The sequence below is a fragment of the Ipomoea nil genome, unplaced genomic scaffold (genome assembly GCF_001879475.1).
Source record: "Ipomoea nil cultivar Tokyo-kokei standard unplaced genomic scaffold, Asagao_1.1 scaffold2818, whole genome shotgun sequence".
Lineage (NCBI taxonomy): Eukaryota > Viridiplantae > Streptophyta > Magnoliopsida > Solanales > Convolvulaceae > Ipomoea > Ipomoea nil.
Window position 1 is genome coordinate 2,156,508 of NW_017619246.1, and position 24,049 is coordinate 2,180,556.

Below are 24,049 nucleotides of genomic sequence, written 5' to 3' on the forward strand. Positions count from 1 at the left end.
ATAAAATTAATAATAATAATAATAATAATAATAATAATAATAATTATTATTATTATTATTATTTAATTTTCTGTTTTGCTTGAGAAGCCCTGGAAGAGCAACAATCTGAATTGATTGGAGAAGAAGGATAGTACTACCGTATAATTTATGGAGTTACAAATATCAATTATATCTTTTCTTCTTCTTCTTCTTCTTTTTTTTTTCCTTAAAAAAAAAAAAAAAGTAACTGTGTTTCACACGTGAGTGTGTCACCACCACAAGATTTTACTGCACTCACTAATACAAAGTACGTCGTACCAAAAAATACATGTAAAACTTTAATTTTTTTAATGGTATTTTGTATTTTAAGATTATATTAATAGTTCATTTACAAAGTAGTTTAAACTATTTAACTTTAACTAACTCAAGTTCTTATAAAGTATATATTTACTGAATAAATTGATAAATTTTTTTAATGACAAGAAAAATCTGCAATTATTATTCGGAGTTGAATGCGTAAAGTCCATCTTGTGACCGACCCAATTTAAATTGTACATAGCTTCCTAGCTTAAACCAATAAGAATAATAATGCCGTAATACAACTACTTTTACTTTTAGTTATCGATTGTTAATTTAATCGAATCTTTTCTATGCGCGATGCACAAACACACATGCCTAATATTTATATTTTTAAAAATAAGTAACAAATCCTTGATAATTAAAATCTACATGAAATCAAATTTATTTATTATATATTAATCCAATATATAATGTTTACAAATATTATTATCATTAAAGAATATAAAAAAATAAAATTACGGTAGATACATGTGCATGGTAATAATAATAGAAATAATTGAAAGGAATAAGGTTCAAATTGGCCACTGAACGTAACCTGAAAATGCAATTAAGCCACTGAACGAACAAAAAGTGCAATTAGGCCACTGAACACTTAAAAAACGTGCAATTAGGCCACTGAACTCTCCAAACGTATGCAATTTCACCGGATAGCAGGTTACCATCAATTTTAACAGGTTACCTGCTTACGTGGCAGCTGAGGTGGCATTTTTAATAATTTTTAAATAATTTTTAATAATTAATTTTAATAATAAATTTTATAAAAAATTGAAAAAAAATTAAATAAAAAATAAAATAAAGTCGTTTTTATTTTTTAAATAAAAATTTATTATTAAAATTTATTAAAAATGATTTAAAATTTATTAAAAATGCCAACTCAGCTGCCACGTAAGCAGATAACCTGCTAAAATTGAGGGTAACCTGCTATCAGGTGAAATTGCACATTTTTGGAGTGTTCAGTGGCCTAATTGCACCTTTTTTTTTTTTTTTTTTTTTTTTTTTTTCGTTCAGTGGCCTAATTGCATTTTCAGGTTACGTTCAGTGGCCAATTTGAACCTTATTCCTAATAGAAAATATAACGGAAGTTATAACACTAGGATTATTTTTGTCTAAAAAAATATATAATACAACTCTAAAAGCACAATGTACAAAATGATTATCACTAAAAACATGGACATAAATTAATGATATAATTTTGATTGAGACTTATTGTTTTGTTACAAAATTTTGAGTCATATAATTTTTATTTAAGTAAGAGTTAAATTTTGTGTGATTGAAATCTTGAATGTGATAGATTTGATTTGAAAAAGTTAAAAGGTAAAATTGATAATAAAAAATTAAAAGCAAAAAAAAAAAAAAAGACCAAAAGTATAATTAAATATTTACTAAATTAACTTATTTTTTATCTATATATTTTATGTATTTTTGTATTTGGCTAGTGAGAACTCTTGGAAGTGCAACAAAGCAAGTGGAAATGAAAATAATATATGTACACACACACAATGGGAAATTCTTCTTCATTATTTATAATTTTATATATATACTCCGTATTACTTTTTTACTTTTTTAATAAATAAATAGAAAATTTAAAGAAAATGAAAAAAAAATGGAGGACAGATGTCAAATCAAGAAGAGCATATTAAAGCATATCCACCCATTCTCTACCTCTTTCACTTTTTAACTCTCCCATTAATGCCCCACTCCTAATGTCTTCTTTTATTTATTTGTATTTTTATTTATTTTATTTATATTTTGCTTTTTGGTGAACATAATTAGATTACTTTATAATGGCCCATGACTATCATGCTACCAAATGCTCCAATTAAGCATTGTCTTGTCCTCAAATAGATAACATATTTCTTGGATAACTTAGAATATATGCTAGGCTTGCTTGCTATTTAATTTACTACTTTCTTATTATATTGGAATAAATCTTTAACAAATTAAACAACCATTTTTAAACTCATTGCATCATAAAAAGTACGGAGTAGTAGTAACTGAATAGTAGTGTTAGAATGTGATTGTTGAACTTAGGGTCCGTTTGGAAAGCAGGAAAATGACTTCTGGAAAATGAGTCATTTTCCAAAAGTCATTTTCCTTTCCTGTGTTTGGCTGCACAACGGAAAACTGTCTTTTCGTGTTTGGTTCATTTTTTAGAAAATGAATAGAAAAATGATCAAAATTGTATACTTCAATTAATTTTATTTCTTCAATTACTTTTTACTTTTTATATCCTTTGATAAATTTATTTTTTAAATTTTATACCCAGATATGTTCTTCTACTACTTCTTCTTCTTCTTCCTTGACTTAGCTTGCAATTCATAAAAATAGAGTAATTCAATCAAAACAAATAAGCACATAAATCCAAAACAATCACTTCCATTTCTACACAAATTAGAGGAATTGAATTCAAAAAAAACAAAAAAAAAAAAACAAAAAAAAAAAATACCAGATACTGGTTTCCGGCTGCGAGCCGGAAACCAGTTCTCACAGGTTTCCGATGCGGAAACCTCTCTGGTTTCCACATCGGAAACCAGAGAACTGGTTTCCGACTGTGGAAACCAGATCTCTGGTTTCCGCAGTTCGGAAACCAGTCCCATTGGTTTCCGATGCGGAAACCTCTCTGGTTTCCGATGAGACTTCCCATTTCCCTTCGCGATCTCTGTCACGATTCCAGGTTTCGATGACTCAGCGGCTATTTTTCTGGTGATGGATTTGTTGGTTTGGAGCTTGTTCTTGCGTTGATGGAGACGTGGAGATGACAAATATTGCGTTGAATGAAGATGGAAAATGACTTCCCCAAAAAAAAAAGGGGAAGTCATTTTCCGGAAAAGTGAGGTGATTTTCCATTGACTTTGGGTTATTTTCTTTTGACTCCTATTTTCCTTGCCTAGCCAAACACCAAAAACTCGGAAAATGATTTCCAGAAATCATTTTCCAGGTTTCCAAACACACCCTTAGTGCACAATGCTACACCCTTTCTTCTATAACCCAAAAAAAAAAAAAACAAAAAGAAACAAAAAAAAAAAAGGTAGAAGAAAGATATATGCTATATTACACATGAACAAAATTTACCAAGTGTATTCCTTCAAATAGTGGATGCGGATTTTCATCGTCACCCAATAAAAGTGATACATCACCAACCTATAATATTTCAAATACAATGGGTCAGTTAATTTACGAATAGTTAATAAATATAGATGATAGTGACACTTACAAATAGTAGTCATACTATTTTAAATTCATTTAAACAAAATTTACTATATATAAAATAAATGGTTGGCCAAGTTTTCTCGCCCAAACTCAAGGTTATTTAAGTAATATCAAACATTTGGACAAAAATGTCATTAAAATTAGTAATTAGTAATTAAAAACTTGAAGTAATTAATTAAATACAATCGAAACGTAACTATGATTACTGTTGACTCAAGATGATGTTTTGTCAAATTATGTGCAAAATGTGCAAAAAGGGAATCCAGTTCCATAAAGGAATACTAATCCTAAAAAGGCAGTAGTCATTAAAGAAATCTATTTCCACTGGGACTAAGTTATTAAAACATATCTAGTCCTGGTTTAATTAGGATTAACATTAAACTACTAGGCATGGCCACAATAAATATGGGATGTCTTTCAATGCATAATTAAGCTTTCAAGATCAAATTGTGAGGTACGAGAGTCATTGAGAAGAGATACCAAAATCCCCTTGAAAAGTAGTACATGTGTTTAGGTCACAATAGTCCGATAGGAAAGATCATTCTATTGTGTAATCTCCGATTCCAAACAGTGTACTTTAAATATTAAGCTTTTAGTGGATTTAGGCAAATTCTCAACTTGAGAAGTGCCTCGCAGATTAGGGTTGTTTGCCTGAACTGCGTTATAAATCGTTTGTGTTACAACGTCAGTTTTAATATTACTGCGTGTTGCGCATATATATATATATATATATATATATATATATATATATATATATATATATATATATATATATATATATATATATATATATCAATTGGTATCAAAGCCAAACTGCTTAAGTTACTAGCAGGATCCTAATGGAATTTCCAAGAGAAGGACTATCAAACAACAGACCACCAGCCCTGATTGGCACAAATTTTTCCTATTGGAAAGCCAGAATGCATATATACATCCTGGCACAATGAGAAGGTGTCTAGAACGCTATAGAAAACGAATGGAAAACTCCAGTTGATGATAAAAGAAATAGAAAACCTAAAATTGACTGGAGTGAAGAAGAAAGAACAGAATATGACTTCAACTCGAAGGCAATGAATGCAATCTATGGAGCTGTGAGTGAAGATACCTCCAAACTGATTGCTACCACTCGCATAGCCAAAACTGTGTGGAGTATATTATGTGATCATCATGAAGGGAACACGTCTGTAAGATAATCCAAATTACAGATGATACAGACAGAGGCCAAAACTGTGTGGAGTATATTATGTGATCACCATGAAGGGAACACGTCTGTAAGACAATCCAAATTACAGATGATACAGACAGAGTTTGAAAACTTGAAAATGGAAGAAGAAGAAAATATCACACAATTTAGTGCTAGAGTTTTAAGCATCCCTGGAGATGCATCCAATCTAGGCGAACCTATACCTGAACATAGGCTCGTCAAAAAGGTACTACGTTCCCTACCTGGAAGATTCCTGATAAAAGTTACAGCAATTCAAGAGAACAAAGATCTGAATACCTACAAACTTAGTGATCTAATGGGAAACCTTCAACCTATGAGCTTGAGATATTACAAAACCAGAAAAATAATGGCAAAGGAATAGCACTACAATCTAAACAAGAAGAGAGCTTAGAATTTGATACTGAAACCATGGAACAGTCAATCGCGCTATTGACAAAGAATTTCAATCTAGTTCTCAAAAAGTTCAACAAATTCAGAAATAAAAACCCCTCGAATGGCCAAGGAAATTCCACAGTCAATCAAAAATTACCAGGTACGAAAAGAAGAGACAGTTTATCTACAGAGGGAATACAGTGCTATGAGTGCAGAGGGTTTGGACACATCCAATCAGAATGTGCAACATACCTAAAAAAAAAGAACAAGACATACATGACAACATTAAGTGATGACTCAGATAGTGAAGAAGACACCAACACCAATTTCGTAGCATTTACCGCAAATCATGAAAGTGACAACGGAGAAGATACGCAAGAATTACTAGAGGCATATACTCAACTACATGCCAAATGGGAACAAATCATCAAAATAAATCTAGAACTCATGGAAGAAAATCAGTTTCTAAAAGATGAAAAAGACAGAGGAGAAAAACAGTTCAAGGAAGCTCAAAATGAATTATTAGATTCCAAAAACAGAGAGACCAAACTGCTACAGGAAATCAAGGTGCACTGAAATGCCTAGATCTCCAATCTCAGCCTCCAGTGAGAGTCACCAAACTGAAAATCCTGAAGTGTCGCAACATCACTTTCAACATCGAAGAAGGATCAGATGCTATTATTGTCACAGATTGGGACATATAAAAGCATACTGCTACAAGAGACAAAATGATCTCTATTACAGTCAAAACAACAGAGATTGGCCATCACAAAATATAAATAATAGCAAGAAAATCTGGGTAAGAAAAGATCAAAATGTTGCATATACCTCTAAAACAAGCAAATGACAAAATATATGGTATTTTGATAGCGGATGCTCAAGGCATATGACTGGAAACCCAGAAAATCTAGAAAACATTCAGTATAAAAGTGAAGGGTACGTTACCTTTGGAGATGGAGGAAAAGACAAGATTACTGCAAGCGGGGTTTTGAATGTACATGGGCTACCTAGATTGCCAAAAGTCTTCTTAGTGCAAGGACTAAAAGCAAACTTGATTAGTATAAGCCAGCAATGTAACACCCCCTAATTTCCATGCTATTTAAAGCCTTAAACATGCAGATATCTAAACCAAAACATCAAACATAGCGGAAGACTGAAAGAGGAAATATATAAACTGGAAGTATAGGGGTGCTATGTCACGCTCACTCAAGAGTGAACGCACATGCTAACATCTGCATTGTTCAAAATCTAAAACCAAACATCATCAAGTACTAACTCAAAATTGGCTCACAGGCCACAAAACATAAGGGAGGAGCTACTCTAGCTGGCACTAAACCGCGCACTCGTCTAAGCATCACCTGAAAGAAGCATATAAAACATGGGACGACACCCGGTCAGCGAATAATGCTGGTAACCCACCAATACATGTGAAATATCATACATAGGTAAGATATAAGTTTGTAAAGCCATTTTCGAAACGGAATACATATATATAAGTCCAAAACCAAGAGTAATAGTCAACACAAGACTCAAACACTCTCAACAAGAACACGGGAACACATCCCAAGACTACAAAGAACAACAATGACTCACAAGAAGTCTCAAGACATAATCTATCGTCACACAATAGATTAATACCCGACATGCATAACTCAAAGGAATAAAGACACACCAAACGGCAACACATGCCTTTGTGACTACACACTTCACAAGAAGAGAACTCACAACAACGACTACACAAGCCCTCGTGACATCACCCATCACGAGTTGATATGCCTTCCTTATGCCCGGTTCCAACCTTATGGCTACCCCCAACCTTATATCTAGTTCCAACCGTTACCTCCAGGACCCCAGTACTTCTTAGTCCAACCTTTTCCCTCCTGGGACCGTCGTCCCCCACCAACAAACCACCAACAAGACCACCAATTCATAGTACACAAGGTACCGATCACACACACGGCGACACACGCCTCGGCGACACACGCCTCTCCAAAACACGTGAACCTGACACACAGGTCACAACTCCATAATCACGTCATGGCCACCACGAGGACCACTGCAATACCTTGGTGACTAGTGTCCCATACCACTAATCGTGCAATCTAGGTAAAGCCACACACACATCACATCTCAACAGGAATCAATCAACGGATCACAACGAAGATATGAAACCATACTCAATCATGGAATGGAACACAGTCCAACAACAACGATGAATAACACAAGTTATCATTAACAATAGGAAGGTACAAACAACACACATGCTAGCATTTAAACACCGAACTAGCATGGTTATCAAACGGGTAAACCAAACTTAGTTTCGAAGAACACACAAGACTCATCACGGTTCAACGAAACACAATGTTGAACACTTAGCACGATTCAAGACACCAAAACCTACATGGATCCCTACCATATAGTTCTAGACATACGAAACATCAAGAAGACACTCAAATAGTTCCACAAAAGAACATCGAGAAGTCAAAAGACCAAATACCGAGTCAAAAGAATCACGGGGAACAAATCCCCAATCAACCACACAGTGTACCCCGCGGGTGGACCCACGGGTAGGCCCTTACCCGCGGTTCCGCCCGCGGGTACATTACCCACAAGCGCCATGTACCCCGCGGGTACATACCTGTACACCAAAATAATCCCTTCGGGGATTTTCAACACCAAGCTCAAATTCAAGTCCAAAACATGCCAAATCTCACCAAATACAACAAAATGACTTGAATCAAAGGAATAGCCAAGCAATTGCATACAAGAACCCTAAACACAAGCTCTAGATATGCATTTTCACAAGACAATGCATAAACACTCACATTTCATAGCAAAATCACATGTAGAATCCAATAAATCATCATTTAGGTAAGCAAAATAGATTTTGTAGAGCATGGGTTACCTCTTGAAGACAAAAACCTTCACTTAACACTTCACCAAGCTCCTAATAAGGCTCACCTTCCAAACCCACTTCAAGAACACACCAAAAGATCATAAAGATTCTATCTTTAAGAAAAGACACCTAAGAAAACACTAAAAACACAAGATGAACATAGATCTTACCCTCCTAGATGTCCAAATGTACGAAAGGTAGAATCTTGGAGACAACTCTTGAAGATTTGACAAAGCTTCAACTTGGCTTGGAAGAAAAGCTATCTACCTTTTTAGAGAGAAGGTGGAGCTAAAATTTGGAAAGTGTAAGGAGAGAAATGAGGGTGTTCTACTAGGTTAGCATACAATACTAACACAAGGTGAAAAGTCAAGAATACCATTACTAACATGAAGAGGTGTAAGGGAACAAGGGAACTCCCTACAAAGCTCAAGGTACAACTTTGACTTTGGGGTTGACTAGTCAATTACTAGTCCCCGACTATTGAATTTTCAGGATTTTAGGAATTAAATTACCAATTGAAACAGGATTAATTACTTAATTAATCCCTTAATCGAATTTGGATTTCGGGGTGTCACAAGCTATGTGAAGATGAACTTAAAGTGGAATTTTCAAAAGATAGCTGCAATGTTCTCAACAAAAATCACGAATGTGTTATGATCGGGAAAAAGTCTACAAATAAATGTTACACATGGGACGGTGATTTAACCTGCTTACAAATAACCGTCAATCAAACACAATTGTGGCACCAACGGGTGGGACACATAAACTTCCATGACATGAAAAAAGGGTTAAAAAAGGGAACCTACCGAGGAGTTCCAACACTTGACATAGATGAAAACAAAAAGTGTGATGCATGCCTTGAAAACAAAATCACACGAACATCTCACAAGAAGACCTTGGGAATACACACTTCCAGAATTCTAGAGTTACTCCACATGGATTTATTTGGACCCACTCAAACAGAAAGCATAGGATGAAAGAGATATGTCTATGTGACCGTTGATGATTACTCACGATTCACATGGGTAAACTTCCTTAGAGAAAAGTCTGAAGCATTCACAACCTTCAAAACTCTCATAATCAAAATCCAAAACGAAAAGGATGGAAAAATAGGGAAAATCATCCGCTTAAGAAGTGATCATGGTAGAGAATTCGAGAACTCAAAATTCAAAGACTATTGCATAGAGAATGGGATTCATCATGAATTCTCCGCTCCAAAAACACCCCAACAGAATGGAGTGGTCGAACGGAAGAATCGAACTATCCAAGAAATGGCAAGGGTTCTCTTAAATCACAAAAGATTATCACCAAAGTTCTGGGCTGAAGCAGTAAACACCGCATGTTACTTGATAAACCGAGTATTCATACGAAAGGAAACCAATATGACACCCTATCAAATCTGGAAGGGAAAGACACCAAATCTGAAACATACTCATGTCTTTGGCAGCAAATGTTATATATTAAAAGAGTTAATACCCAAAATCGTCCTTGACTATAGTGGTTTTTCTCAATTTCGTCCTAAACGAGTTTGGTGACCTAATATCGTCCCAGACTTTTGTGTTTCGCTCAATTTAGTCATCCATTTGTTATTCCGTCAAATTGGTGTTAAATTTAGGGACAATTCAGTAATGTCAATATTGATCTCTCTTTACTTTCAACTTGTGAAGTGCGAAATTCCTCTTTCTTGTATGAATTACACCCAGAATTACTCCCGGACCTGCAAATCAAATTTTATATTCGCAGTTTTAGGAGTAATTCTGAGAGTAATTCGTAAAAAAAAAAGGGATTTCGCAGTTCACATGTCTATGAGTAAAGAGATGCCAATATTAAAATTATTGAATTGTCTATTTATTTAACACCAAATGGACAAAATAACAAATGAGGGACTAAATTGAGAAAAAACACAAAAGTATGGGACTAAATTGAGCGAAACATAAAAGTCTGGGACGACATTAGGTCACCAAAGTCGTTTAGGACGAAATTGAGAAAAACCACTATAGTCGAGGACGATTTTGGGTATTAACTCTATATTAAAAGATAGAGAACCATTGGGAAAGTTTGACATCAAAGGAGATGAAGGAATATTCCTAGGATACTCATCAAATAGCAGGGCCTATCGAGTGTTCAACCTCAAAACAGACAGTGTCATGGAATCCATAAATGTAGTCATCAATGACACATCACCAGAAGATCCCACCACCGATGATGAAGAATCAAGTGTTGTTGAAACAATACTTCCAACACCTCTAGAACAAAAATCTGAAACAGAACTAACAGAGAAAGAGGAAACAAAAACCATTGAGGAAATTGAGGAAAGTCACACTACTGATGACACAAGGATACAGAAAAATCATCCAGTAGAATATATTATAGGAGGACTCAATGAAGGGATCAAAACTAGAGGAAAGAAACGAGATTATCGAAAAATGGAGGAAGGCGACTATTGCTACACTTCAAAATAGAGCCCAAAAACATTACTGAAGCCTTAAAAGATGAATTTTGGTTGGAAGCTATGCAAGAAGAATTGCAACAGTTTGAAAGAAACAACGTCTGGGAGTTAGTTCCTAAACCAGAAAAAGCCAATATCATCGGGACAAAATGGATCTACAAGAACAAAATAGATGAACAAGAAAACATAACAAGAAACAAAGCCCGACTAGTATCACAAGGATACACACAAATTGAAGGGACAGATTTTGAGGAAACATTTGCTCTAGTAGCCAGAATTGAATCAATTCGGCTCCTCATAGCAGTAGCTTGCATACTCAAGATAAAACTCTATCAAATGGACGTAAAAACATCATTCTTAAATGGCAATTTAAAAGAAGAAGTCTACGTTGCTCAACCAAAGGGCTTCGAGGACCCTCATCTTCCACAACACGTGTTCAAACTCAACAAAGCTCTATATGGGCTGAAACAAGCACCACGAGCCTGGTATGAACGTCTCACTGAATTTCTAGTTAAAAAGGGCTACAGAAGAGGAAGTGTGGACAAAACTCTATTTGTTAAACACTATGGTCAAGACATTGACATTGCCCAAATCTATGTTGATGACATAGTCTTTGGGTCAACACTCGAATGCCACAAAAACCAGTTCATCACTAACATGGAAGGAGAATTTGAGATGAACATGGTAGGTGAACTAAACTACTTCCTAGGTCTACAAATCAAACAACAAGACAATGAGATCTTTATATCACAAAGCAAATATGCAAAGAACCTAGTTAAAAGATTCGTACTAGAAGAAAGCAAAGTTGTCAGAACACCAGTTCCAACAACAGAAAGGATATCAAAAGATTCAGAAGGAAAACAGGTTGAGCAAACCCTATACCGAAGCATGATAGGAGACCTACTATATTTAACTACAAGTAGGCCAGATCTAAGTTTTGGAGTAGGAATATGTGCTAGATATCAAGCCGATCCTACTGAGCAACATTTAAAAGCAGTAAAAAGAATCATTAAATATGTCAAAAAAACTACCGACTTAGGAATATGGTATTCCTTCGATACCAATCATCACCTGTCGGCCTATTGTGATGCTGATTGGGCAGGAAACATAGATGACAGGAAAAACGCCTCAGGAGGATGTTTCTTCCTAGGAACAAATCTGGTATCATGGATCAGCAAGAAACAAAGTTCTATATCTTTATCAACAGCTGAGGCTGAATATATTGCAGCAGGAAGTTGTTGCACACAACTACTATGGATGAAACAAATGCTAGAAGACTATGGAATACATCAATCAACTATGACAATCCACTGCGATAACAAAAGCGCAATAGATATTTCAAAAAATCCAGTACAACACTCAAGAACAAAACACATTGACATCAGGCATCACTTCATAAGAGAGCTAGTAGAAGATGAAATCACCAACCTCACACACATTAATACAGAAAAACAACTAGCAGACATCTTAACAAAAGCCCTTGACGGAAACAGGTTTGCAAAATTAAGGGCCGAAATAGGCCTGTGTATTTGTAAAGAAAACAAAAAACATGGGCCGTCTCTACAAAGCTAAATAATAAACAAGGGAGCCCATATCTCTATAATCAAAGCCCAAACCCGAATCCGTATCTAAGAAGCCCCAAATTAAAAAACGGGGTCGTCGTCTACCCAAGGCTATCCACTCACAATCTGCTCTCAGACTCCACAAAATTCAACAATGGTGAGAACTAGAAATCAAAGGAAGGGGAAGATACCTCGAAGAGGGGTCACCGGCAGCTCACCACAGTACACCGGCACCGGAGAATCCTCGAACCCACTGTGCGTCGAAGAAGAAAGCTTCAACACCATCATTATGGACCCAGTCCCAATGTCCCAAGTACCATTCGATGAAATTCAAGAACAACAGGACACCACTCCAGGTAACATAAACCACTGCGGTAGATTTAGGGGACAACATCATTCCAGATCCGAATGATGATCTCGTCCAATTGATGTTTGCCCTAAAACAAGGAAGGGTTCCTCATCTGGCTTCTGAAGAAGGAACAGAGGAAGAGTCCGAAGGAGACTCACAACCTAGCCCCATAAACACTGAACACCCTATAGGAGGGGAAGATGAAATTGCCCCTATATCAGATAAAGAACAGAGGAAGAGGAAAAAGGGTTGACCACTACGAAGGGGCAGATCCTAGGGCAAAAAGACCTGATGACTTTCCAGTCTCTGCTAGACCACCCCGCAGGCACCCTAATATTCCACCACCTAGACAATCAAAATCTAAGAAACCAGAAGAAAAGAATGCAGAGGAAAAATAGAATTGGGTTCCGGATGAAATAAGTGAAGACTCTAGCTGTGGAAATATAAGAACTCGAGCCAAAAAGAAACAAAAATTAGCTGCTAAAAGGGGGGAAAAACAAAAACTGGTACAGAAAGTGGTTAAATCATCTGCCAAAGAAAAAGGAAAACAGAAAGTGGTTGAAGAAAGTGATCTGTCAAAACTACCAAAACCATATAGCCAAAAGTTTCTGAAAAAGGAAAACTCCAAAATGTGGGAAAAATTTCTAAGGAAAAAGATCATAAACCAAAAGCTCCTTGTTCTGGACAACTTAAACAACTATGAACGGATTTCAGATGTTCTAACCAAGAATCAACTACTAGGATCAGTTACAAATATCGAACCCTATGAAGAACAAGCCATCAAAGAGTTCTACTGCAACATCACCAAAGAAACAAATACACCCAGTAGTCCTATGTATGGAAAAGTGTATCTAAGGGGAAAATTCTATGACTTCAATCCAGAACTCATCAATGAATATCTAGGAACCTCAAATGAAGATCAAGGCATTCAGCCAGAAAGTGAGCAAGTAGCCCTAGAAATTACAGCAGGAAATGTGGTTTTTGAGAAAAATAAAATCAAAGCAGCTTCACTAACAAGCAAATATGCCATATTGCAAAAAATTGCTCTTGTGAAATGGATGCCATCACTACATGAAACAACAGTCAAAAGAAGCCTGGCAGGACTACTATACAAAATAGGGAAAGGAATCGAAGTTAACCTTGGAGCCTATATTCCTCAAATCACCAATCTAGCTGAGGACAGTGTGTCAAAAACTTGCCTAATCTTTCCAAGTTTAATATACTCACTCCTAGCCAAACAAGGACTCAAGACACATGGACCAAAAGTACATATCAAAACCATCAACACTACCAAGAAGCTAAGAAAAGGGGGTCACCAGAATGATCTCAAATCATCATCACCAACAAAAAATCCAACAGATCAGAAAATCCTAGCAAAATACTTCAAGAAAAGATTAGAGGAATTGGAACTCTCTGAAAACCAAATCCTGAGAAGACAAATGGAAATCAAAGAAGAGAAAGCTGAAATCATACAATGGCTAAAAGCTCTTGAAACAGCAAATGAAGAAGAAGAAGAAGAAGCATAGGAAGATGGCCAAGCAGACAGCTCTGAAAAAGAAGAAGATGACCAGGAAAGTGCGCAAGAAGAAGGTGTTGAAACCTCAGTTTCAACATCCTCATGAAAGTTTTTAGCAAAAAAGGGGGAGTAGTATGGAGAGAGAGAGAGAGAGAGAGAGTATGGGTGTTTATTTTGTTTTGAAAATCACAGTTATAACTGTGGTGTATCTATGATGTCTATCCCTCCTAAAATCCACAGCTAGTACTGTGTGTATTTTTGAACAATCCTTTGAAGAAATCAAACAACACTCCTTTGTGATCAACAAAAGATTCTCAGTATTCAACTTATCTATCAAGCAGAATAAACAGGGAATCAATTAAGGGGGAGACATTTCAGGAATTAAGTCTCTAAATGAAGACCAAGATTTTTGCCAAAAATTTGACAAAGGGGGAGAGTGTTGACTCAAGATGATGTTTTGTCAAATTATGTGCAAAAAGGGAATCCAGTTCCATAAAGGAATACTAATCCTAAAAAGGCAGTAGTCATTAAAGAAATCTATTTCCACTGGGACTAAGTTATTAAAAGAGTAAATACCCAAAATGGTCCCTCGACTATAGCTAAATTCACAAATTGGTCATCGACTTTCAATTTCAACCAATTAAGTCCTTAACTTTGTAATTTTGACACGATTTGGTCCTCCATCTATTTGACCATTTGTTGACTGTGATTTTTGAGGATATATATGTAATTTCATGGTCCATCGTCGGTTTTTTAAGGTTCCGGTTGCATTTCCAGACCGCACTGTTACATTTGAATCTACTGTCGAAAGCAATCTACCAAATCCGGTCGTCTTTCTTCATCCCCCCTTTGGATTCAATGTAGTTGAGTTTGTACCAGAGCGAAGAAGACGGCGTGTTTCCGAACTAGTGCAACATCATCCTGGAGGCCTCCACGTGCTCCGACGAGAGCTGAAGGTTCTTTTGGAGATCATCGATCACGGTCAACAAACGGTCAAATAGATGGAGGACCAAATCATGTCAAAATTGCAAAGTTAAGGACTTAATTGGTTGAAATTGAAAGTCGAGGACCATTTTGTGAATTTAGCTATAGTCGAGTGACCATTTTGGGTATTAGTCCTGGTTTAATTAGGATTAACATTAAACTACTAGGCATGGCCACTATAAATATGGGATGTCTTTCAATGCATAATTAAGCTTTCAAGATTTAATTGTGAGGTACGAGAGTCATTGAGAAGAGATACCCAAATCCCCTTGAAAAGTAGTACATGTATTTAGGTTACAATAGTACGATAGGAAAGATCATTCTATTGTGTAATCTCCGATTCCAAACAGCGTGCTTTAAATATTAAGCTTTTAGTGAATTTAGGCAAATTCTCAACTTGAGAAGTGTCTCACAGATTAGGGTTGTTTACCCAAACTGCGTTATAAATCGTTTGTGTTACAACGTCAGTTTTAACATCATTGTGTGGTGCGCTTATATATATTTCAATTACAATCTTAATTCTCCCTTTCTGATTTACTTTCTGATGAGTTACCTTTACATCCATCTTCATCTTTTCCATTTGCATATGGTGCTGACCTGCCAAGATGGTAATAGTTAATATTATTATGGTAATAATAATATTTTCCTCCTTTTATTATTATTTTAATTAAAGAATTAAGGAATAAGGAATTAATTGTAATTAAACTAATAATGATCCAGACTTCAGGTTAGTATACAGATATTACTATTATTACGCCATTTTCTGTCCTTTTATTAGATTGTTTTTATACTCTTAATATTATGCTAATTACAGAATTAAGAAACTAGGGAATTGTGCAATTAGTTACATAACTTTTAGAATAATTGAGTAATGTTATAGTTTGATGGTATCTATGAAAGGGAAAGAGCAGAAAGATCAAGAATGAATCAACTCCAGAATCAAATCCCCCATTCCCATTAAGCATTGAAACAAACATATATATATCACAAGGATAACAGTTACAATATAATAATATCATAAATGGGGAAGATCATGGGTTTGAGGGAGACAATGGCCATAAATCAATAATCAATAATATTTATAACACTCCCCCTTGGACATTATTCGTCTACAATCTTGCTTTCATACAAACTTGCTAGGAAAACCCTGTGGGAAAAACCTAGACAAGAAAAATGTATCCATGCCTCATTAAAAACTTCGCTAGGAAAACCACGTGAGAAAAACCTAGTTGAAGAAAAAAGTACATGATATATGTAAAAACATATATTGTATTTGGTCGCCTCATTAAAAACCTTAACTTAAGAAAACCCTGTGGGAAAAACTTAGTTAAGGGAAAAAGAGTACAACCATAAGCCTTCAGGGCGCAAATCGCATAATCTTCAGGATTTTGGGGTTTGTCCATTTAAGCAATTATTTTGTAACTTTTCCCCATTGTCATTACTATATCATACTCATGCCTCGTTAAAAACCACACTAGAAAACCCAATGGGAGAAAACTAGTGAGGAAAAGAGTACACATGATATTTATGTATTTATGTGTTACAAATAGTGCGCAACGGTTATTCTTTTATGACTTAATCTTCAGGATTTTACGTTCAATCTTCCGGATTGATTCAAGTAAATGTACTTCTCGTTGTGTTAAAAATAGTGCACAACTGTTAGTCTTTTATGACTTAATCTTCAAGATTTTTCGTTCAATCTTCCGGATTGATTCAAGTAAATGTACTTCCCGTCTCCCACTGAAGATAACAATCTTCAAGTTCTACATATATTTCAAAATTTGAAGAGATGAATTGGACAAATCTTCTGGATTGTCACTGGAGTAGTGTACAATAATCTTATGGCTCTTCTAGAGCTCATATAACATTTGTGCAACACAAGTGTTATTTTTCTCATTTTGAACATTTAGGAAAATTCATTGTATAACCAGTTTTGGACTTGGCATTGCGGGGATCAAACAAAACAGCCAGTATCCAAGTAGCCTATTAAAACCGTATCATGGTTTGTTACATAAATGTCATGTCTTTGTATCTCAAAGATACAGGAGGATATGTTAATCATTATTCAAGTACTTCATTTGTAGGGGGGAGCACTAGATTTTGCTAGCAATTTCATCGCAAATATGTTGCGATTATGGAACTTCTGGTTCTATAATGGTGCTCCAACGATAATGAAGTAAGGGACTTCAAGTCCAAAAAGGTTCCTTATCTGCTTCAAGATATTATTAGGCAACCTTTAGTTTGATAAGAACATGACACTTATATGCATATAGACATGTGAAAAAGCAATTTTAGATGTAGCCTGACTGGTGTATATAAAAAAATCTTCAAAGAAAAACTCGATCTTCAAGTCGAGATAATACTTATAGCTTTCACAAGCTTTTTATTTCAAAAGTCTCAGTCTTTAAACATGAACTGACATTATCAAACTCTTTATATATTTCATTGATGTTTACACCATCAATCTTGACTGAGATAATAAATAATAAATAAGTTCATTATCAACCCTTTATCGAGCACACAATGGTACATATTATTCCTTCAATGAGGATATTAACTCCATTCGCAACCCTTTAAAGAGTAAATAATGACACATAATAATACTTAAATAAATCCTCATTTCGAGAATTATGAATCCATCAGGGATTTCTCAAGATAAATTTAACTGCATATCTAAATTTAGTATTCTGCCAATTGTATTATGTAGCGGAACTTAATGTCATTTACTGTGGGAGAGTATATTTGATGAAAATCAATTAAGGGTCTCTGCGTGAACCCATAGGCTACAAACTCGCTTCATCACCTCATTATTCTTATTTCTCTTTCATGCACACACCCATTTGTAACTTTCAGGGCTAACGCTCAAATGGTGTATTGTTATAAAGAGAATTTATTCATTTTAGCGAGTCGAGCTATGCCTTAATTGCTCCTTTATATGTTAAATAGTCATGACACTTCCGGTGCCTAACTCTGGATCCAGATTATCATATAACGAGCAATTTGTAATGGCAATTGTGTTGTCGACAACTATAACCTTTATATAAATGTCTCCCATATTTGTAAAAGTAATGGCAATTTCTAAAACAACCAGATTCTAAACATTTCCCAAAGATATTTTGATCTGGTCGTTCCGCATCCCTAGTATTACGTTTGTTTGGTGCACCTATAAGTCTTACCAGGGTTTTTCGTCATCTGGACGAACGTCTGCAGGACATAATTATTCAAGCTATTTCAAGAGTGACAATATTTCTTTACTAGATCTAGTATTATGATCCATATCTCTTTCACCGATAGATCTCCTACACTTCTAGTGTCAAGGAGTATCGATAGATATGTTTGGTCCAAGGATATAGGACCTAGTCACTTCTTTTATGATCATTATGATCAATAGATGTATTTGGCAGATTATTTGCTAAAATCGCAAATAGATTATCTTTTGAACTTCCAGTTCAATCTAACTAGTGCATGGATTTTAATAATCTAGATGTTTTTATTCTTATGAAATTTCTTGGCATTCCAAAAAGCTACGGAGTAGTATATTATCTCCCCCTAATGCCGAGAAACAATCTTCATTAGGAATGCAGTCAACGTACCCAATTATATGTATTGATCCCCTATCATGGGCTTTCGGTATTTAATCAATAGGCGGAGGTTTGTTTGATAGCCATTTTAGAGGTACGTTGTGGTGGTGATATAAAATAGACTCCGCAAATAAAATAACGCAGATAGAGAAATGTTACTTCTGAAACCACGTACTAGGTGAAAAAGGGGGTATAGCAATCCTTGAGGGATTGATTTCTGATATGCATTGAGTTAGACTTGGGTAAAAAGAACTTGACTCATAGTAACGTCATAGCAATCCTTCAGGGATTGATGGGATAGGTGGACCATTTTTGGTCAAAAATTTATCGTCAAGGTTCATCCTTAGAGAATTAAAGTCCTTAATCTACCTTCTGGGCAAATAAATATAGAAAAATGAGGTCTATAAACTTAAATACATATGCCCAAATCTCATGTCAAAGAGTTTCTATAGCAGAAACTAGCACTGTAAACATGTCATAGCCTTTAATTGTTATCACATGCAGGCTAAGGTTTAGCAACGACAGGTGCAACCTAACAATACTGAGAATTCATGCTATTGCCTCACTTATAAGTTGTGTGATGAATTTCAATAGCTATGGAATATAGCAAATCATAAATTGCCAACAAGAGAAATAACAAAATCTCTTATGTGAACATAATCAAGAGATTATATGCTAAATGTTGTCAATTAAAGAGAAGCACATGCAATATGTGATATAATTGTCCCTTATGTCTTGGACACCAAAAACTCAATTTAGTCATGCACATCATATTTGGTACACAAAAGGCATGACATGACAAGAGATATTCTTATTAATTCATAAATTATAAAAATGAGAGAAGTACCGTTCGCCGAAGAATGATGAGCACATGTTTGTTGCCGGGCCCATTCATTCCTATTTTGGGGAGTCAAAAATAGTACTTTTCCAAGCAAGCTCTCATTTTATCTCATAGTTTCATACAAGTATGAAAATATCACAAAACAACAAGATATACAAGCTGAAAATGGCAGAAAATTTTCAGAATTTTGACCTGGATTGCTGAATTTTCTGGGAAAAACGGTAACACATTTTGACACAAAATTTTACAGAGATGTATTTCAGCAAGTCTATAACATACACGAAAATTTTCATGTCAATCCAAGGTCTAGAGGTATTTTTTCTAAAAATTTTCCCAACATTGCTCTAGGCAGAAAAATAATTGACAGCACAGTGCTAAAACTTTAATTTTTTTTCTGGAATCACCAAAGCATATTTTTAACAAAATCTTTTTACAGACATCAAATACCACGAGTCTAGGTTCTCCAGAAAAATTTCATGCCAAAAGGAGTTCAAGAAGTATTTTTCACGAATTTAATTTTCAAACTGCGCCGATCCAAATTTTCAGGCAGTGATTACCGTGTGTAAAAAAAATATTCACAAGTTGTTTGCTTCAGGCAAACCAACATGATGCGAGTCAATTTTTACTTTCGGAGAGTAGCATATAGCATTAGAAATAGAAGTTGCAAACTTCATTCATAAGTCATTAGTCACTTTAAAGATCAATCCACATTCAGGGTCTTCCAGACCTTATTAAAAAATAACCCAATGACCGAACACTTAGCATAATTTTGTCATGTACTACTACTGGAGTACAATACGACCATCATAGATGACAATGGGACCCGCGTACACCAAATATCCTTCCGGGATTGACTTAGGGTCTATAAATCCTTTTTAGATCAAATTTCTATAATCAAGGGCTTGGAGCAAGGTAGCGGGTGACAGATAAAATTAGTGCTCTTGATTTACCTTCTGGGTAAAATTATATTAAAAAAATGCACTATTATTTTGTTCAGATACTCAAATTTGAGATATTTAAGATTCAAGACTCATGCCATATAATTTTATGATAAAAACAAGTACCATCAATATGCATGAATTTGGACAAATAATCATCGACTTCCAAATCAGAATTAAATCAATTTGACATTAGTCATATAACTTGTCATAGTGCTATTATCATATAACTAGCGCTATGAATTCGCCTTCTGGGCAATGCAATGTTTAAAATTCATGTTGTAACCACTTGTTGATCATGACAATCCTACAAGGACTATCGTATAATAAGTATATAAATCAATGGCTTTAATTTTCCATCTGGGCAAAGCTCCCATTAAGATTTATAAATCTTAATATATATGGCCTATAGCAAATAATTATTATGCCACATTTTCTTTTCTGATATACATATAGTCATATTGCATAAGAGAGCAAATTCTGGCACAAAAATTATTGTCATGTAATAATCAGTGCATTCACTGCACAATGTATGCGGTGATCACATCATCAAAAAAAATGTGTCACAACATTATATATTTCAATTAAGCTCTCAAAAAAACTAGGCATCAACTGGATGGATATGCATATAACATTATCTTAAAAAGTAAGCATAATCAAAATTATCTAAAAAGATAATCATTCACGTACCTAAATTCAAGTAATCTATGCCATTTACCATATTTCAGTTTATAATTTGACATGGTATAACAACATTATGCAATATGATTGTATTGCCTATTAATAATAATAGTTTATTGACATAATTCCAGGCAATAACATGAAGTGCATAATCAAGCAAGTAGGCATAGATGATGTAGTTTTAATCAAGTAGGATCAAAGACAAACCTCGCTAGAGTATGGTCGGGAACTCTAGCATGAATTTCCAACCTTTGACTTGATTTCGCTGGGCTGGCACTCGCTACAGGAGTGGTTGGCTTGGAAGAGCCCTCTAAACGTGAGATTACTTCCTGCGGATCAACAAATTAAGATCTGCAAGCAAGAGGCGACCTCCATTTACAGGCCACTGAATTGAAGATTGTACACATGCAGCATATCGAGTCTCTATGGCTTCCTCGACAGAAGAAAACTTGACATAGAAATGGATCTTGATGCGGTTCGATCCATCCAGAAATTGCAGATCTTTCCAGGCCAGTTTGACCTAGAGCAATCTCCATGTGATATAGCTTTGGTCCTAGAGACAAGTCGGCAGCGAACACGCCATCCATTAACGCAAAGAAAACAACCGACGGCAACTCCTATAGAGGATTGAACTGGCTCGTTTGGCATCCTGTGTCTCATTAAAAATCTTCTACAGCTATTGTAGTGATGATTGATTGGGGACGAAATAGAAGCAAGTAGGGCTCCATCCTTTATCTCTCTCGCCACTACTCTTCGCCGGAAGCTATGGATACTTTCTGCGTGCAGGAAGGTGAGCGAGATGCCTCTTTCAAGTTTTCTCCCGCACAGCGCAACATATCAAGCAAACATATGGAATCTCTGCAAGACCCTCTCGAACAATTCCATTGGCGATCTCAAAAAACCACGACAGGCCCTACGTTTTCTGGACGCTTGCGAGAACACTACAGGCCCTGGTACTCCGATTCGATCCTTTCCGGTGAAAACAGAGACTCCTACGGATCATTCGGCTCCGTTCACTATGATGGCGGATGCTGGATCGCCGGGGACTGCGCTGTCGATGAAGATCGCGATGATTTGCCGCCGGGAATTGTTGCGGGAATTGTTGAATTCTGGAGTCGGACAGACCTGTCGACGAAGATCGCGATGATGCGGAACTTAATGCGCTATCCGAGGATTTTTGCTGATGCGTTATCCGCCGGGAAAAAGTCGTCTGATGCGGAACTTAATGCGCTATCCGAGTGACAATATCCGGTTAGCGATCTCCACCGCATCAGGTCTGTCAATATCGATGGATTACCATTATCAACAATGGCATCGAAGGTCCAAGACAAAGCAAAGAACCACTATTTTGGAATTCACGTCCGAAGAACTTTTGGTTCACCGAGGATGTAGAGCAAAGTGCTGATAACGTGTTATAGTTTGATGGTATCTATGAAAGGGAAAGAGCAGAAAGATCAAGAATGAATCAACTCCAGAATCAAATCCCCCATTCCCATTAAGCATTGAAACAAACATATATATATCACAAGGATAACAGTTACAATATAATAATATCATAAATGGGGAAGATCATGGGTTTGAGGGAGACAATGGCCATAAATCAATAATCAATAATATTTATAACAAGTAATAATTATTAGAACCAGTAATAATTATTATGGTAGTTAAGTTATAATATACATATATTACTAATTTTTGAAATTAGTATCCGAATTTAGTGTACTGTAATATTATTATTAGTTAGTTTTCCTCTTATTATTATTTTAATTAAGAATAAAGAATAAAGAATAAAGAATTAAGAAATTAATTGTAATTAAGCTAATAATGGTCCAGACTTCAGATTAGTGTACAGATAATATTATTACGCCATTTTATTGGACTGTTTTTATACTTTTATTATCTTAACTATAATATAGCTATATGGTTTGGTGAGCAATTATTGTAACAATAATTGCTCACCAAACCATATTGTTATATTATAGTTAAGAAACCACGCATATGGTTATATAATAGTTAAAATTTATTTATTTACTTATTACATGGTGCATACAAATTCAAATTAAACTTAATTCATTTTCATCTATATTGCCTCATCCAATTCATCCAAAAACTCACAAATAAACTTCAATTGAGATTATTCTAATGAGGTCAATCTTATAAATTTAGTACATAGTATTTAATATTACAAATTTTTAAGAACTTAATAAACTACAATAGTAATTGAATTACAATTTTCAGAGTCACCGCAGATCAAAATTTTTAAACCTTTGAGATTTCTTGAGTACTATTGTAGTTTACTAAGTCCTTAAAAATTTGTAATATTATATACTATGTACTAAATTTTTAATATAGTTTAAGATTTGTAGTAATCACCCACCGTAAATATCAATTCTTATTTTAATTGTAAATATATTTGTATATGTTCATAATTTTATCATAGCAATACACACATAATTATTAAATAATAAAATTTATATATATGAATAAACCTCATATAGGGTATATTTTTATAACATATTTTCCGTGCATCGCACGGGACAAATACTAGTTATTAGTATAATAACAAGTATTTTCGTCCGTGTGATGCACGAAATGAATTTGTTGTAATATATTAAGAATATTTGGATCGATATATAATTATTTAAATTAGAACATCAAATACTCTGTATTATATAATACAATTGAAAATGTGGTTTGGATTATTTGTGTGTTTTGATGTTATCATTGCTTTTACATTTTAGTAGGGGTGTCAAAGTGGGCCGAAGCCCGCGGGTTAGTCCGCACCCGCCCCACAATGGGGCGGGTTAGGGCCGCAAGAAATTAGGCTCGCGAAAATACGGGCCTAACGGGCATGGTCCGCGGAGGGCCAGAGCCCGTGCGGGCAAACCCGCGCGAGTTGCGGGCCGGCCCGCGAGCGAGACCATATTTAAAAAATAAATAAATAAATTATATATATAATATCTTTTTTATAAAAAATCATATATATAATATCTTAATCCTTAGGCAATGTGTAGATCTAACTATCTAAGACTACGCAGAAGGGGAGAAATCCAATAATTCAATAATCCTTCACAAATTCTTAATTCAATAATTCCTAGAGTACGTA

At 35.2% G+C, this 24,049-nt stretch overlaps 1 long non-coding RNA gene across 1 annotated transcript; it reads left to right on the forward strand.

Annotated features, from left to right (window-relative positions):
- The first annotated feature begins 1,814 nt into the window (after positions 1 to 1,814).
- Positions 1,815 to 23,586, forward strand: LOC109158444. Its single transcript, XR_002050388.1, has 3 exons — positions 1,815 to 1,825; positions 18,554 to 18,557; positions 23,499 to 23,586. It is a non-coding gene; the product is annotated as an uncharacterized LOC109158444 (long non-coding RNA).
- Positions 23,587 to 24,049: the final 463 nt, after the last annotated feature.